This window comes from Bubalus bubalis, chromosome 11, assembly GCF_019923935.1.
Source record: "Bubalus bubalis isolate 160015118507 breed Murrah chromosome 11, NDDB_SH_1, whole genome shotgun sequence".
NCBI classification, from domain to species: Eukaryota; Metazoa; Chordata; class Mammalia; order Artiodactyla; family Bovidae; genus Bubalus; species Bubalus bubalis.
Window position 1 is genome coordinate 100,744,056 of NC_059167.1, and position 15,977 is coordinate 100,760,032.

General features: G+C 39.4%; 1 long non-coding RNA gene across 1 annotated transcript in view; it reads right to left on the reverse strand.

Moving 5' to 3' along the window:
- The window catches only part of LOC102399489, a 137,957-nt gene that overhangs the window by 101,798 nt on the left and 20,182 nt on the right, over positions 1-15,977 (reverse strand). Inside the window, exon 2 of the long non-coding RNA XR_003112489.3 lies at positions 6,998-7,266. This is a non-coding gene — a long non-coding RNA (uncharacterized LOC102399489). The remainder of the gene's footprint in view (positions 1-6,997; positions 7,267-15,977) is intronic.

Sequence of the window (15,977 nt, forward strand, 5' to 3'; positions counted from 1 at the left end):
TATCCGTTCCAGAAGGGCAGGGATGGATCAATATTAAGAATTCTATTAATAATATTCACCATACACTTATCTAGTGAGTGAGTGAAAGTTGTTCAGTCATGTCCGACTCTTTGTACAGTCCATGGAATTCTCTACACCAGAATACTGGAGTGGGTAGCCTTTCCCTTCTCCAAGGGATCTTCCCAACCTAGGGATGGAACCCAGGTCTCCCACATTCCAGGCAGATTATTTACCAGCTAAGCCATGAGGGAAGCCCTTATCTAAGTAGATAGCAAAAAGGCATTGGATACAATTTAATTATTTATAAAAGTTGGATTTAAATCAATCCCTTTTTATATTAAAAAAATTCAATAAAGTAAACATTCATAGTTATTTAATTAAATGATACACATACAACTCAAAAGACAGTATTATGCTTAATTTAGGTACTAGAAACAGAAATATTAAAGTAAGCAGCAGGGTAAAAAGATGCCTAACATTACCACAACAGCTGTACTTTGTACTGGAAAAACTCTGAAAACAGAGCACTAGACTAAGATTCACCAATAGAAAAAAAAAGGCAAGTCATTACTATTTACAGGTATCTGTCTCTCTGGAAAGTGAAAGGGAAGCAACTTTAAAAGTATAGCAGGAAACAAAATATTCAGCATAGAGCTGGATTAAAAATTAATATACAAAAATCAATAATTTGATATATTCTTATAAAACATAATGAAAATATGTATATTAGAAACAAAAAATACAAAATATCCTGGGAATATTGATCAGAAATACATAGTCCCTATGAGAAAAAGTTAAATAAGCAGGGTGACAATATACAGCCTTGATGTACTCTTTTCCCAATTTGGAACCAGTCTGTTGTTTCATGTCCAGTTCTAAATGTTGCGTCTTGACCTGCACATTCAGGAGGCAGGTCAAGTGGTCTGGTATTCCCATCTCTTGAAGAATTTTCCACAGTTTGCTGTGATCCACACAGTCAAAGGCTTTGGCATAGTCAATAAAGCAGAAGTAGATGTTTTTCTGGAACGCTCTTGCTCTTTTGATGATCCAACAGATGTTGGCAATTTGATCTCTGGTTCCTCTGCCTTTTCTAAAACCAGCTTGAGCATCTGGAAGTTCACGGTTTCACATATTGTTGAAGCCTGGTTTGGAGAATTTTGAGCATTAGTTTACTAGCGTGTGAGATGAGTGCAATTGTGCGGTAGTTTGAGTATTCTTTGGCATTGCCTTTCTTTGGGATTGGAATGAAAACAGACCTTTTCCAGTCCTGTGGCCACTGCTGACTTTTCCAAATTTGCTGGCATATTGAGTACAGCACTTTCACGGCATCATCTTTTAGGATTTGAAATAGCTCAACTGGAATTCCATTACCTCCACTAGCTTTGTTTGTAGTGATGCTTCCTAAGGCCCACTTGACTTCACATTCCAGGACGGCTGGCTCTAGGGGAGTGATCACACCCTCGTGATTATCTTGGTCATGAAGATCTTTTTTGTATAGTTCTTCTGTGTGTTCTTGCCACCTCTTCTTAATATCTTCTGCTTCTGTTAGGTCCATACAATTTCTGTCCTTTATTGAGCCCATCTTTGCATGAAATGTTCCCTTGGTATCTCTAATTTTCTTGAAGAGATCTCTAGTCTTTCCCATTCCATTGTTTTCCTCTATTTCTTTGTACTGATCACTGAGGAAGTCTTTCTTGTCTCTCCTTGCTATTCTTCGGAACTCTACATTCAGAAGGGTATATTTTTCCTTTTCTTCTTTGCTTTCCACTTCTCTTCTTTTCATAGCTGTTTGTAAGGCCTCCTCACACAACCATTTTGCCTTTTTGCATTTCTTTTTCTTAGGGATGGTCTTGATCATTGCCTCCTGAACAATGTCATGAACCTCCATCCATAGTTCTTCAGGCACTCTGTCTATCAGATCTAATCCCTTGAATCTATTTATCACTCCCACTATATAATTGTAAGGGATTTGATTTAGGTCATACCTGAATGGTCTAGTGGTTTTCCCTACTTTCTTCAACTTAAGTCTGAATTTTGCAATAAGGAGTTCATGATCTGAGCCACAGTCAGCTCCTGGTCTTGTTTTTGCTGACTGTATAGAGCTTCTCCATCTTTGGCTGCAAAGAATATAATCGATCTGATTTCAGTGTTGACCATCTGGTAATGTCCATGTGTAGAGTCTTCTCTTGTGCTGTTGGAAGAGGGTGTTTGCCATGACCAATACATTCTCTTGGCAAAACTCTGTTAGCCTTTGCCTTGCTTCATTCTGTACGCCAAGCCCAAATTTGCCTGTTACTCCAGGTATTTCTTGACTTCCTACTTTTGCATACCAGTCCTCTATAATGAAAGGACATCTTTTTTGGATGTTAGTCCTAGAAGGTCTTATAGGTCTTAATAGACCCATTCAACTTCAGGTTCTTCAGCGTTATTGGTGGGGGCATAGACTCGGATTACTGTGATATTGAATGGTTTGCCTTGGAAATGAACAGAGATCATTCTGTTGTTTTTGAGATTGCATCCAAGTACTGCATTTCGGACTGTTTTGTTGATTATGATGGCTACTCCATTTCTTCTAAGGAATTCTTGCCCACAGTAGTAGATGTAATGGTCATCTGAGTTAAATTTACCCATTCCAGTCCATTTTAGTTTGCAGATTCCTAAAATGTCAATGTTCACTCTTGCCATCTCCTGTTTGACCACTTCCAATTTACCTTGATTCATGGATCATGAATTACAGGTTCCCATGCTGTACTGCTCTTTACAGCATCAGACTTTACTTCCATCACCAGTCACATCCATAACTAAGTGTTTTTACTTTGGCTCCATCTCTTCATTCTTTCTGCAGTTAGTTCTCCACTGATCTCCAGTAACGTATTGGGCACCTACTGTCCGGGGGAGTTCATCTTTCAGTGTCCAATCTTTTTGCCTTTTCGTACTGCTCATGGGGTTCTCAAGGCAAGAATACTGAAGGGGTTTGCCATTCCCTTCTCCACTGGACCACGTTTTGCCAGACCTCTCCACTATAACGTGTCCCTTTTGGGTGGCCCTACACAGCATGGCTCATTGTTTCATTGAGTTAGACAAGGCTGTCCATGTGATCAGATTCATTAGTTTTCTGTGATTGTGGTTTTCAGTCTGTCTGCCCTCTGATGAAGAAGGCTAAGAGGCTTATAGAAGCTTCCTGATGGGAGAGACTGACTGAGGGGGAAATTGGGTCTTGTTCTGATGGGTGGGGCCATGCTCAGTAAATCTTTAATCCTATTTTCTGTTGGATTTTTCTGGATGAAGCACAAACTGGAGTCAAGATTGCTGGGGAAAATATCAATAACCTCAGATATGCAGATGATACCATACTTATGGCAGAAAGTCAAGAAGAACTAAAGAGCCTCTTGATGAAAGTGAAAGAGGACAGTGAAAAAGTTGGCTTAAAACTCAACATTCAGAAAACTAAGATCATGGCATCGGTCCTATCACTTCATGACAAATAGATGGGGAAACAGTGGAAATAGTGGAAACGGTGACAGAATTTATTTTAGGGGCTCCAAAATCACTGCAGATGTTGACTGCAGCTGTGAAATGAAGACACTTGCTCCTTGGAAGAAAAGTTATGACCAACCTAGACAGCATATTAAAAAGCAGAGATATTACTTTGCCAACAAAGGTCAGTCTAGTCAAAACTATGGTTTTTCCAGTAGTCATGTATGGATGTGAGAATTGGAGTATAAAGAAAGCTGAGTGCTAAAGAATTGATGGTTTTGAACTGTGGTGTTGGAGAAGACTCTTGAGAGTCCCTTGGACTGCCAGGAGATCCAACCAGTCCATCCTAAAGGAAATCAGTCCTGAATGTTTATTGGAAGGAGTGATGTTGAAGCTGAAACTCCAATACTTTGCCCACCTGATGCGAAGAGCTAACTCATTTAAAAAGACCCTGATACTGGGAAAGATTGAGGGCAGGAGGAGAAGGGGACGACAGAGGATGAGATGGTTGGATGGCATCACCGACTCAATGGATATGAGTTTGAGTAAACTCCGGGAGTTGGTAATGGACAGTGGGGCCTGGCATGCTGTAGTCCATGGGGTTGCAGAGAGTCAGACATGACTGAGCAACTGAAGTGAACTGAACTGATGAGAAAAAGAGTATAAAATTCCAATGAAGGCCATAAAAGAAGACTTGAAAAATGAGTTTCATTTTGTTTGGGGGTAAAAAGATTCACTTACTTAAAGGTATCTTTTTTATCAAATTAATCTATAAATCAGTGTTATAAAAATCAATATTCCTATTGTACTTTTAAATTTGGGTCTATAACTTGAACAAAGGAAAGTGGAAGGCCCTTTAAATATTCAACTATATTCAAGCTACAATAATAAAACATCCCAGGATCAGCACAGCAATAGACAGAATAAAAGAAAATAGACTCAAGTATATGTAAATGTATTTGATAAGGATGGTATTTCAAATTAGTGGAGAGAAAAATGGACTACTGAAAGAAGAGGCTTGTACAATGAACCAGTCATCTGGAAAAGGACAGCAAATTGGAAAAGTGAATCCATGACTTATATCCATAATTTACATACAAGGCAAAAAAGTAAATTCACAAAAAACTAAAGAAAGCAATGGCTAATATGTGTCATAAACTTAGAATTCAGGAGGTATTTCCAAGCATGATATGATATCTAGAAGCAATGAAATAATAGATACATATGTTCACATGAAAATTTGAAACTTCTGCAAGGCAAAATATACCATAACAAAAGAAAGAAGACAGAGTGATCAGAGAAAAGTACAGACAACACACAGAAAAGACAAAAGTCTAACATCTCTAATATGTATTAATATATGTAACATATTTATATATCATATATGTTAATATATCATATATTAACAGATTAATATGATATATAATATATATGTGATATATAATAATGTATTTGTTAATATATTAATTAACAAATTAATATATATATATATATATTGTGTGCTCAGTCTTGTCAGACTCTTTGTAACCCCATGGGCTGTAGCCCACCAGGTTCCTCTGTCTATGGAGTTTTCCAGGCAAGATTCCTGGAATGGGTTGCCATTCCCTACTCGAGGGTATCTTCCTGACCCAGGGATTGAATCTGTGTCTCTTGTGTCTCCTACACTGGTAGGCAGATTCTTTACCACTAGCGCCACCTAGGAAGCCTATTAACATTATATACAAGTCTGTATTTAAAAAGACAAATAACCAAATAGGGAAAAGATACATATCAACAGGCAACTTGTAGGAAAAATTCTGTGGGCCAATAAACTTATAAAAAGGAGCTGAACCAAACAATTAAAGAAATTTAAAGTAAAACAGAATTAACAAAGGGTAATAAAGACCAATGATAGATTATAGACAGTATTAATGAATACAACTTTACGTGGCAGAGTAATTAATAATATATCAATTGGAAAAACATTTACAGACAATCTACTAAAATTCTGAAAGTTCAGAATCTTTGAACCAGCAATACTACAGGTATTAATTCAGAGGACAGAAAGAGAAGAAGAGGAGTGGGGAATGAGAATGGGGGAAATAGGGAAGAGGACTAAGGAGAGGAGAAGGAAGAGGAAAAAGAGGAGAAGAGGAGGATATCAGAGGAGAGGGAAGAGGAGAAGAATCTCATAAAAAATAAAAACTAAATTCTGGAAGAGTATAAAGAATACAGACAAACTATTAATGACAGTTACTTCTGAAGGGTGAGTTGGTATGGGAATTTCACTTACTGTTAAATATTTGCATAGCACTTAACTTTTTAATAATAAGAAAATATTAGTTTTGAAATCTAATATTTCAAAAGCAAAATGAAATTGCAAGCAAGCTTAGAAAGATAGCATTTCCTTTATATTGATTTTGTTGCTAGCTTTTTCTCACCAAGCACCTATCTAGATCTCCTATAGATAAAATTTCCGATTTCTACCCTAGTAGTGACCATTCCACTCTCTCTGTTCATGTACTGCAAAAATAGAGAATGGAATGGTCTTAATCAAAGCTTAATTCCTCAACACACAACACTGACACATATTTCCCCAAATTGCTCAGATTGTTGACTTTAAGAACCATTAGGCAAGAAATGCTGGAAAGCTAGCACAGAATTATATAAATAATGATCTGAAAGTAATGAAAATGATTGCACTTTGCCAAGTCAGAAATCTAAGAATTCTGTTGGGGAAGCAAAAGAAAGTTGTTTTCATCAAGATAGTTTGTGATGTTTCCAATACAACTGAAAATCAAAGAACTTACTTGGATGGGCCTTCTCCTTAATTAACACTTTGGAAATGTCTTATCACCAAAAGGTTTCCTAGGAATTAGTATCCCTGCTCAGTGGAATGAAGAGGAGGATTTTCACCTTTTGCCCTAAAATTTTTGAATCTTTCCAAGCATTGATTCAGTACCAAAAAAATCCAATTTAGTATTGACTTCTACATAATAAACAATATATTAAATAGATTTATACATATTAATTTTCATGTCCCTTCATATTAATATTTTCACAGCCTAGGGAATAATAAAAATGATGAAAGGAACTTGGAATAATACAGTAACCAATTCTCCCAATCAACACACAAATTATTTCAGAGACAGAGTCAAAGTTCCTTAAGGATCTAATTTTCTTCGTACTGAGAAGCACAGTGATGACTCAAAGAAACTGAAGTTAACAACAACCCATTTTCTGTAATTTGGAGATCGTTTAGGGGTGTGTATAAGGGGCTTCCCAGGTGGTGCGGTGGTAAAGAATTCACCTGCCAATGAAGGCAACACAGAAGTTGTGGGTTCCATCCCTGGGTCAGGAAGATCCCCTAGAGAAGGAAATGGCAACCCACTCCAGTATTCTTGCCTGGAAAATTCCATGGAAAGAGGAACCTTGTGGGCTGCAATCCATGAGGTCATAAAAAGAGTCAGACATGATTGAGCATGCATCTCCACTCCTCCTCCTCCTCCTCCTCCTAGGGGTGTGTGTATTGAATGCATACCTTGGATGATCCTCTGTGTCCTCTATGAAGAAGAGCAACATGTTGCATCTCTAAATCATTCTCATCTTCTGGGTGACATTTCTCATAGTTGCTAGATTACCGTACTTCACAGTCATTTTCATTCAAACCTCACTTATGTGTTTAGGGTAAAGGAGTCCTTGTCTTTTGTAGTATGTTTCAAGTTTAGTCTTCATGTTGAAGTATGTGATCATCTTAAGACAGATTCAGAATTTAGGATGCTCTCTGAATAAAGCTCCACCATAGCTGACCTGGGGATGAAAGAAATTTGGTACCAGATGTTAAAGGGTTAAGATTAGAGGCTGAGTGTCCAATGAGAATGTACCAAAAAAAAAAAAAAAAATGGCAATTCACAAGGTGTCTTGATCTCCTGAAACACAAGGGAACCTCATACTTTGATAGACATTATCAATGCTCATTAGTATCCAGGTCTTCCTCCTGGACACATAATACTGTACCTCCAGGCATACTTGGGATTCAGTTCAGTTCAGTTCAGTTGCTCACTCGTGTCTGACTCTTTGCAGCCCTATGGACTGCAAAGGCTTCCCTATCCATCACCAACTCCCGGAGCTTACTCACACTCATGTCCATCGAGTCAGGCAGAGTCTAAAAACTAATTCTAGACAATGTTATGAGTGGAAGTGTTCATGCCTTTTTCCAGGCAGGAATATTTAATTATTGGCACGAGACCCTTCAGAGTTCTCCACCTGCTGTGCTGACTAGATAAACACATTATGAAATGAAAGTATCATGAGATGGTAGTGCACTCTTTACTTTGGAAGCGTGAATAACTGTGAAGAGCAGAGGTCTACTGCTGGACCTCATTGGGTGTATTCCTGTTTTAAGCCCCTGAGATTTGAGCGATCTGGTACCATCTGCATAACCCAACTTGTCTTGAGAAATAAATATACTTAAGCAATCATCATGGTAACAGATGAAAGGTCTTTTTGATGTCATCATTATGGTCAACAAAGATGAGCTGGGGTAAAGTATTATCATTTCAATACTAGAATAAGTTCATGACATAGTTGGCTATGCACATAAATTAGCATGTATATAAATTGGTGGATAAAAAGATCTTTAAAATTTTCATAAACTAATAATTGGGTTTTCTGAATTTGCCTTTTATTTTCAAATACCTTGGTTTATTTTTTAATGAATAATATTTGAAGGAGAGAGAAGATGGGGCTAAAAATATAAATTTACCCTCATCTATTAATAGTTAACAGCCAAGTATACAGGCAAGAAGAGTGATTTCTTTCTGTTTCAGTAGTGGGAAGATACATTGTTAAATCAACATGACATATTTATAAGCCACAAATGCAAGTTTAGCCTGAGACAGTTCTACTCAATGAGACAAATAGTATACTGGTTATTTTATATTTGTTTAATACAGGCACCTTATCTCTCCTTTCACCCTAGTCTTACCCCACAAGCACTTATACATTTTGTGTTCAGCCAATAAGGATGCTCAAGCAGAAAATGAAAAGAAAAGACAATATGGTCAGGATATTATGTCCCTAATTCTCTCCTTGGAAAATCACCTCAACTTGTCTGTGTCTCTCAAAAGAAAGTCATTGGTTCTCTCAAGGAAGTATTAATACCCACTCCCCCCCAACCGCCCCCCGCCCCCCGCAACACACACAGCTTGCTATTGTAGTTTCCAGCCTAGGGATGGTAACAGCTCCACCATTCCTAGCTGCAGGCTCCTGCACTGCTCTTGACAACTTACATAATTCTATAATAGAACAGACTTAATGAAAGAAACATTTAGGCATTGGTTCTTACTGGCTACTGAACTGGGGAATAAATAATTTAACATTATCCCTTTCATTGAATCACAACACTTGATTTTAAAGACAGAAGAATAACATAACATTGTTCATAAAAGAATCCAACTTGTTATTTTACTAGGGCTATCATTTCATGTTTATATAGTAAACTACTTTTGTAAAGAGTCTTCAAGTAAAACGAGCAATCAACTAGATGGCAGAACAAGACAACTTTGCAACAAAACCACAAAAAAGACTCACACACAAGACCCCCACATCCCTAAATAAAGCAGCAACAGCAAAGTGACAGCATCCACAAGATCTGCATGTCATCAGTGTCTGTGGGGAGAAGACAGAGAGAAGAAATGGGGTGTCTGTGGGTCCAAAAAATGAAAGATCAAAACAGTGTACAGGTATTCCCTGGGGAGCAAGACCCGCCAATTTGAAAACAGCATCCAAAACTGGAAGCTTTTTGACCAACTCAACAGTGGATGGGAACTTCGCTGGTGGTCCAGTGGTTCTGCCTTCCAATAAGGATCTGCCTTCCAATACAGAGGATGCAGGTTCTATCCCTGATCAGGCGATTAAGATCCCACATGCCGTGGGGCAACTAAGCCCATGTGCTACAACAAAGATACAGAGCAGTAAAAAAAAAAAGCAACAAAAAAAACTTAAATGGCTGTTGATTGCTGCAAGAAACCCTACAGTAAAGTCTGAAAAAGACAAGCAGTATGGGTCACATGAATTGTCAAGATCAAACAGCCAAAATTTCCCTCTGAGAGAAAGTCCCACAGTAGGCAGAAACTTCTTGGAATAAAGTGAAAATTCAGAAAAATTTGGGCACTGTAGAAACATGGAAGAGAGGACCCAGGTAAGTACGGAAAGGGAAACAGAGCCAGGAAACCTCAAAGAGTAAGTGAATATATGCCCTAACACTCCAAAAACATAAAACTAGAGAGTAAGTGAGTATATGCCCTAACACTCCAAAAATATAAAACTAAAGGGAGCACTAAAAATTAAGAAAACTACCTTGAGTAATAGAGCTATAACTTCTAAAAGCTTAGAAAAATTAGTTTCACGTATATATGAGCAACAGAAAAAGATCTAGGTCAAATCCAATACAAAGCTATTGAGGGAAAAAAGAGAAAAAGTATATACTACTACCCCTTTGGACACTGAAAACATACTAGGAGACATAAGCACAAAACAGATCTAATTGTGACCTCCCAGAGCAAATAAAGCTGCTAAGAAAACTATGTAACTTAAAAGAAGAACATTAATCAGAATTATAATTCAGAGTGTTAAGAGTTGATATACTTAAACAGAGCTATCGGGGCTCTGTAATCCCCGATCAGCCACGCCCCCACCACCTTCCTTCCACCAGTCTATGCGGGAAGGTGAGGACCACAGGGTCGCGGCACCGGGGTCAAGAGGCCCCACGGGCTCCAGCACAGGCCTCCAGCACAGCATGTGGGAAGGAGCTTGTGAGAGAATCTGGCTATCCTCCGCAGAGCCAGGGGGTCAGAGCTGGGATGACCACTCTCACCTGAGGACGTCAGCTGGCCCCGACTGAGGGTGAGCAAAGCCGCTGACGGGAGCAGGCACCAGTGGCGGCAGGTGCTATACCAAAAGGAGGCTGCAGAGGACCCCCAAGGACTGGACCTGAGGGGAACCTAAAAGCATCAGCAAGAAAACCCGCCCCCCTGCACCAAGGAAGTGCAGAGGGAAGATCCCCTGCGGTGAGGCTTCCGAAGAACTCCCCAGGGTGACGGGAGAGGAGGAGCGCCTGCAGCTCTGGCCCTTCAGATTCCGTGTCCATTCCCATCCTCCCCCCTCACAGGGGAAGAAGCACAAACAGCTTTGAGGACAGGGATAAACCTGTGGAAAGCTGAGGAAGCGTAACCTTATTGGTCAAACTGTGCTCCCCTTGCCTACTATAGGTTTCACAAGAGCAAGCTGTGAAAGGGGAAACTTTTTAATTGACTGAGAGATTGATGTTGTTCACTCGCTCAGTCGTGTCCCATCTCATTGCAACTCCATGGACTGCAGCAGACCAGGCTTCCCTGTCCTGCACTGTCTCCCAGAGTTTACTCAAACTCATGTCCATTGAGTCGATCATGCCATCCAACATCTCATCCTCTGTTGCCCCTTCTCTTCCTTCCCTCAATTTTTCCTACCGTTAGGGTCTTTTCCAAAGAATCAACTCTTTGCATCAGGTGACCAAAGAATTGGAGCTTCAGCTTCAGCATCAGTCCTTCCAATGAACACTCAGGACTAATCTCTCCTTTAGGATGGACTAGTTGGATCTCCTTGCAGTCCAAGGGACTCTCAAGAGTCTTCTCCAACACCACAGTTCAAAAGCATCAATTCTGCAGCACTCAGCTTTCTTTATAGTCCAACTCTCACATCCATACATGACTACTGGAAAAACCACAGCTTTGACTAGATGGACCTTTGTTGACAAAGTAATGTCTCTGCTTTGTAATATGCTGTCTAGCTTGTCATAGTTTTTCTTTCAAGGAGCAAGTGTCTAAATTTCATGCCTGCAGTCACCATCTGCAGTGATTTTGGAGCCCAAGAAAGTAAAGTCTGTCACTGTTTCCATTGTTTCCCCATCTATTTGCCATGAAGGGATGGGACCGGATGCCTTATGATAGTTTTCTGAATATTGAGTTTTAAGCCAGCTTTTTCACATTCCTCTTTGACCTTCATCAAGAGGCTCTTTAGTCCTCTTTGTTTTCTGCCATAAGGGTGGTGTCATCTGCATATCTGAGGTTACTGATATTTTTCCCAGCAATCTTGATTCCAGATTATGCTTCATCTAGCCCAGAATTTTGCATGCTGTACCTGCATGTGTTAAAAAAGCAGGGTGACAATATACAGCCTTGATGTATTCCTTTCTCAATTTGGAGCCAGTCCATTGTTCCATGTCCAGTTCTAACTGTTGCTTCTTGACTTGCATACAAGTTTCTCAGAGTGAGAGATAGATGTTTGCATTTAGACAAGATTGGACTTTCTAATGGCTGAAAATGAGACTGTCTTTAATTTCTGAATGAAAATGATGAGATCTGTCCTAGGGAGTTTCCTGGGGTGGAAAAGGGAGGGAAGACAAAAAGGACAGGAAGACAAGGTGAAAATACATAATGAAATGAAGTTGCTTCTGTTATCCTACCAATGAAATGGTTGAATGGTAACATTTCTGGAACCAGCACAGAAGAGCTACACTCTCTGGGACTGGAGGAATTAATAGATGGTGAGGACTGACAGCACTTTGACTCAATGTGGGCCCTTTGTCCTTAAAACCTAATGATTCAGTATGATTCACACATTTTAAATCTTACAGGTAAAGAACTGAGACTCAGAAACTTTACATAAATGGCCCAAGGACAGCGCTGGTACAAGCATGTCTAGGACAATTGCGAAGTAGGCTGCTCCAGCTCTGTGGTGTGTTTTATACACACTTCTCCTTTAATCCAAACAACTCCTTACAGGCTAGCTTCTATTTTTATGCCCAGATCAGGAAGTCAAATTAGTCTTTGGTGCCTCCTCCTGCTTCACTACCTTGGGAAGTAGGGTGATTTTAGGAATCCAAAGAAAAGCTTAGTGCAGTGTATCCTTTAGTGAGGAAAAGGTCCCACTGGCATCCTCAGAGCCAAGGAAAATGTGTTCCAGATTTAGTGCCAACTTTTCATGTCAGATGCAGGTAGTTTCAACAAAATTATAGAACAGATTTTATTCACTATCCATTTGTATCCCAAAATTACTTGATTCATACCAATAGTTGCTGGGCTGTTTTAAAAATACTCATTTTCTTTATTTAAAGCTGTCACACACAAACTCTTGGGATGCAGCCTGATGTAAAATTAACTACCAAGCATATTTCAACTGCCAAGAATAAAAACTCAGAACCATAAATGTCAATGGTTTACTGTGCTATAGTTGACTTTATAGTTAGCATTATTAGTTTTCTTCCTAAGGAAGAACATAGTATGAGGCTTTAAGGACATACTGCCAGACAGTCACAGAGAAATATATTTCCTTCCAGGAGCCATTGAAACTGTACTGGCTGGAGAGAAAGGATAGATAAGTACAGTAGACAAGTATACAAATTACACAAGTCAGAAGGACAATGGAACAGACAGGAAGAGGATAATCCTGGTTTCCTTGGGGCAATATAGAATGTGGTGTTTGTAAATCTTAGTTATGATGGCACTGAAATGGACAAAGACACCCTCGGTCATCACCTCATGCCTTTTTATTTTTAGCTACCAACCGAGGTTACATTCTGCTCAGTTTCAGTAAGAAATGGGTTTTGTTTTACATTTTCTAGGCTCTGCTTTAATTAAGAAATCTTACTACATAGAGACTTGATTTCTACATATTAATTTGATAGCCAAATCTGTGAGCCCTCTGCCCTTTGGTTCAGCTTGTTTTTAGTAAAATGTATTCTGTAACCAACATCTTTTGTTCCTTTGCTATATCATGATTGTTTTCTGGGTTCTTAATACATAAGATATACACAAACTTGCTGTCATAGAATTGGTTTTCAAGATGGACAAAGAAAAATAAAGAATTACAAAAGGGCCTACAGGAGCCAAGAAACTTCATCAGATTTCTTAAATACTTCCAACTTCTTGGAGTTTGTTCATGGCATTATCTCATTTCTTTCCCCCTTGTGATGATTAGTTCTTAAACCATTAAAATAAAAAAGATCCTGTGTTCTGTCTTTGGGTATAGAAAGCAAAGGAGTTCTCAAAGAGCTGCATCTGAGTCCTCAGCCAGGATCATGGAAAGAGGAAACACACACACATACACAAGAAGTGTATCGTAGCATCATCCAACCAGGAAGGTTTCCAGGTTCACTTATAAAGAATGACCTTCAGAAAAGAACACCAGAGCCCTGGGAGCAGATCTGAGCCAGGCTGGAGTGAGTGACAAGACCTTTGCATCACATGTCATGATCCAAAGGACACTAAAGGATTTGCATCTAGGTAAAGCACCATGCCGGAGAAGGTGATGGCACCCCACTCCAGTACTCTTGCCTGGAAAATCCCATGGACGGAGGAGCCTGGTGGGCTGCAGTCCATGGGGTCACGAAGAGTCAGACACGACTGAGCACCTTCACTTTCACTTTTCACTTTCATGCACTGGAGAAGGAAATGGCAACCCACTCCAGTGTTCTTGCCTGGAGAATCCCAGGGACAGGGGAGTCTGGTGGGCTGCTGTCTATGAGGTCGCACAGAGTCAGACACGACTGAAGCGACTTAGCAGCAGCAGCAGCAAAGCACCACGCCACAGCAAGGGTACCTAACTAGCAAGGTCATGTCACACAAAAATCTTTATCCATATTTTAATGGAGATATGACCAGACCACTTCTCCCAACTAAGATGATCAGTAGCAATATCATTGCATTTATTCTTCTCTGGTATTGCATGCCTACCAAGCCAAACTAAAAGCTCCCTTAAACTAAAGAGCTAAAGTAATTCTCCACAACTTGATATGTTGAACAGTCTCAAAATCAAAACAGCATGGATACCAGAATTGGAAAGTGAATAGGAGAAATGATAACTGAAAAGTTTCCCCTAATAGAAGTTTTCTTTAATAGCCCTCCCAAGAGCAAGCCTTTATGGAGAAAAGGAAAAAAAAATTGTGTACTTTGCACATATTTGGATATTCATATTTTGAACAGCTTTTGAAAAATCTCAACAAAATTACCACAGAAACCTGGATAAACACTGGTAATATTTAAGATAATGACTGCTCCCTTCCAAACCAATCTCAGAAGCAACAAAATATGGTACTGCAAGGAATAATTCAGCAGTCCATAAAAACAATTCTGCTTAATGAAAGTGAGTGATTCGCAAGTATTGCGAGAAATAGGAAACATTTTCACAAAGCATTTATGGTTCATGTGTTAGTATTTATACTAACCTGGATTATTCCCTCTTTAATTTTAGGCAATATAGTGCTTTGCAGGTGGCTCAGTGATAAAGAATCTGCCTGCCAATGCAGGAGACACAGGAGACACAGGTTCGATCCCTGGATTAGGAAGATCCCCTGCAGGAGGAATTGACAACTCATCCAGTATTCTTGCCTGGAAAATCCTGGAAAATGGACAGAGGAGCCTGCTGGGCTACTATCCATGGGGTCGCAAAGAGTAGGACATAGCTGAGCCACTGAGCATCTGCATGAGTGCTATCTAAATTTAGGTCTCTTTTTTTTCTTTGTCACATTTTTCTTATGGCACATGTGTTTTGGGGTCAACATTAATGGTGCAGCCCAAAAGCACACGTGCTGACAATTATATTTTCCTTACTATGCATCTCTATTGTGGGTTAAGTCTTATGATCTTTCTCACGAAAGCCAAGCAAATCAGATTTACGTTCATGGAACTATAACAAAACTTTTGGGAATGCTGGTAATGGGTCCCACATGTTCTGTTTGCTTAGATTCATAAAGCTGGAAAGGGAATTTCAAGAGATCATGTGGGGATTTTAGAAACTGAATTTTAAATGATCTGATATCATTTGCTAATTTTCCACAAGGACAGATTTCCGAGCAAATGGGTAGTTTCTGTTAGGCCCCTTGAGTTCTCACTTGTAAGACTGAACCCACTTTTGAGTGAGAGAATACACTGCTGACAGATAACGGGAATTCTGATGTCACCCTTATGAAGACAGTAGGAGGCAAGTGGCAGACACCACGGAACACCTTAAGCAATTCTGGAATCAAGATAGATATATGACACCAGAATTCCAACCAATTAAAAGCATAAAAATATCTATGAAGCATACATAAGTAGCCATTATTATTTCCTAAATGTACTAGTGATACAACATGCAATATAAAATAAAATATGTTTCAGCATATTTCTGCATGCTAAATCTTCAAGGGATAATCCTGCTAAATTACTCTTCAATCAGGAAATTCTTTTATTAGTTGGTCTCTCAAATAGTTTGCCTTGAGGAAACTGAAAAATTTCAGTCATTTTGGCCAGCCCTCCGCTGCTGGTATCTGTATTTAAATCACCCAAAATAGGTGGTTGCTTATCCAGTTTTTAAACCCTTTCTGAAACAGGGATCTCATAACCTTCTCATGACGCCGAAGTGCCTCCTACATGGAAATCTGCTCTTCGGGTCACCGTTACACTCACTATGCTGAGTAGACCTTAACACGGCAGTAGATGGAC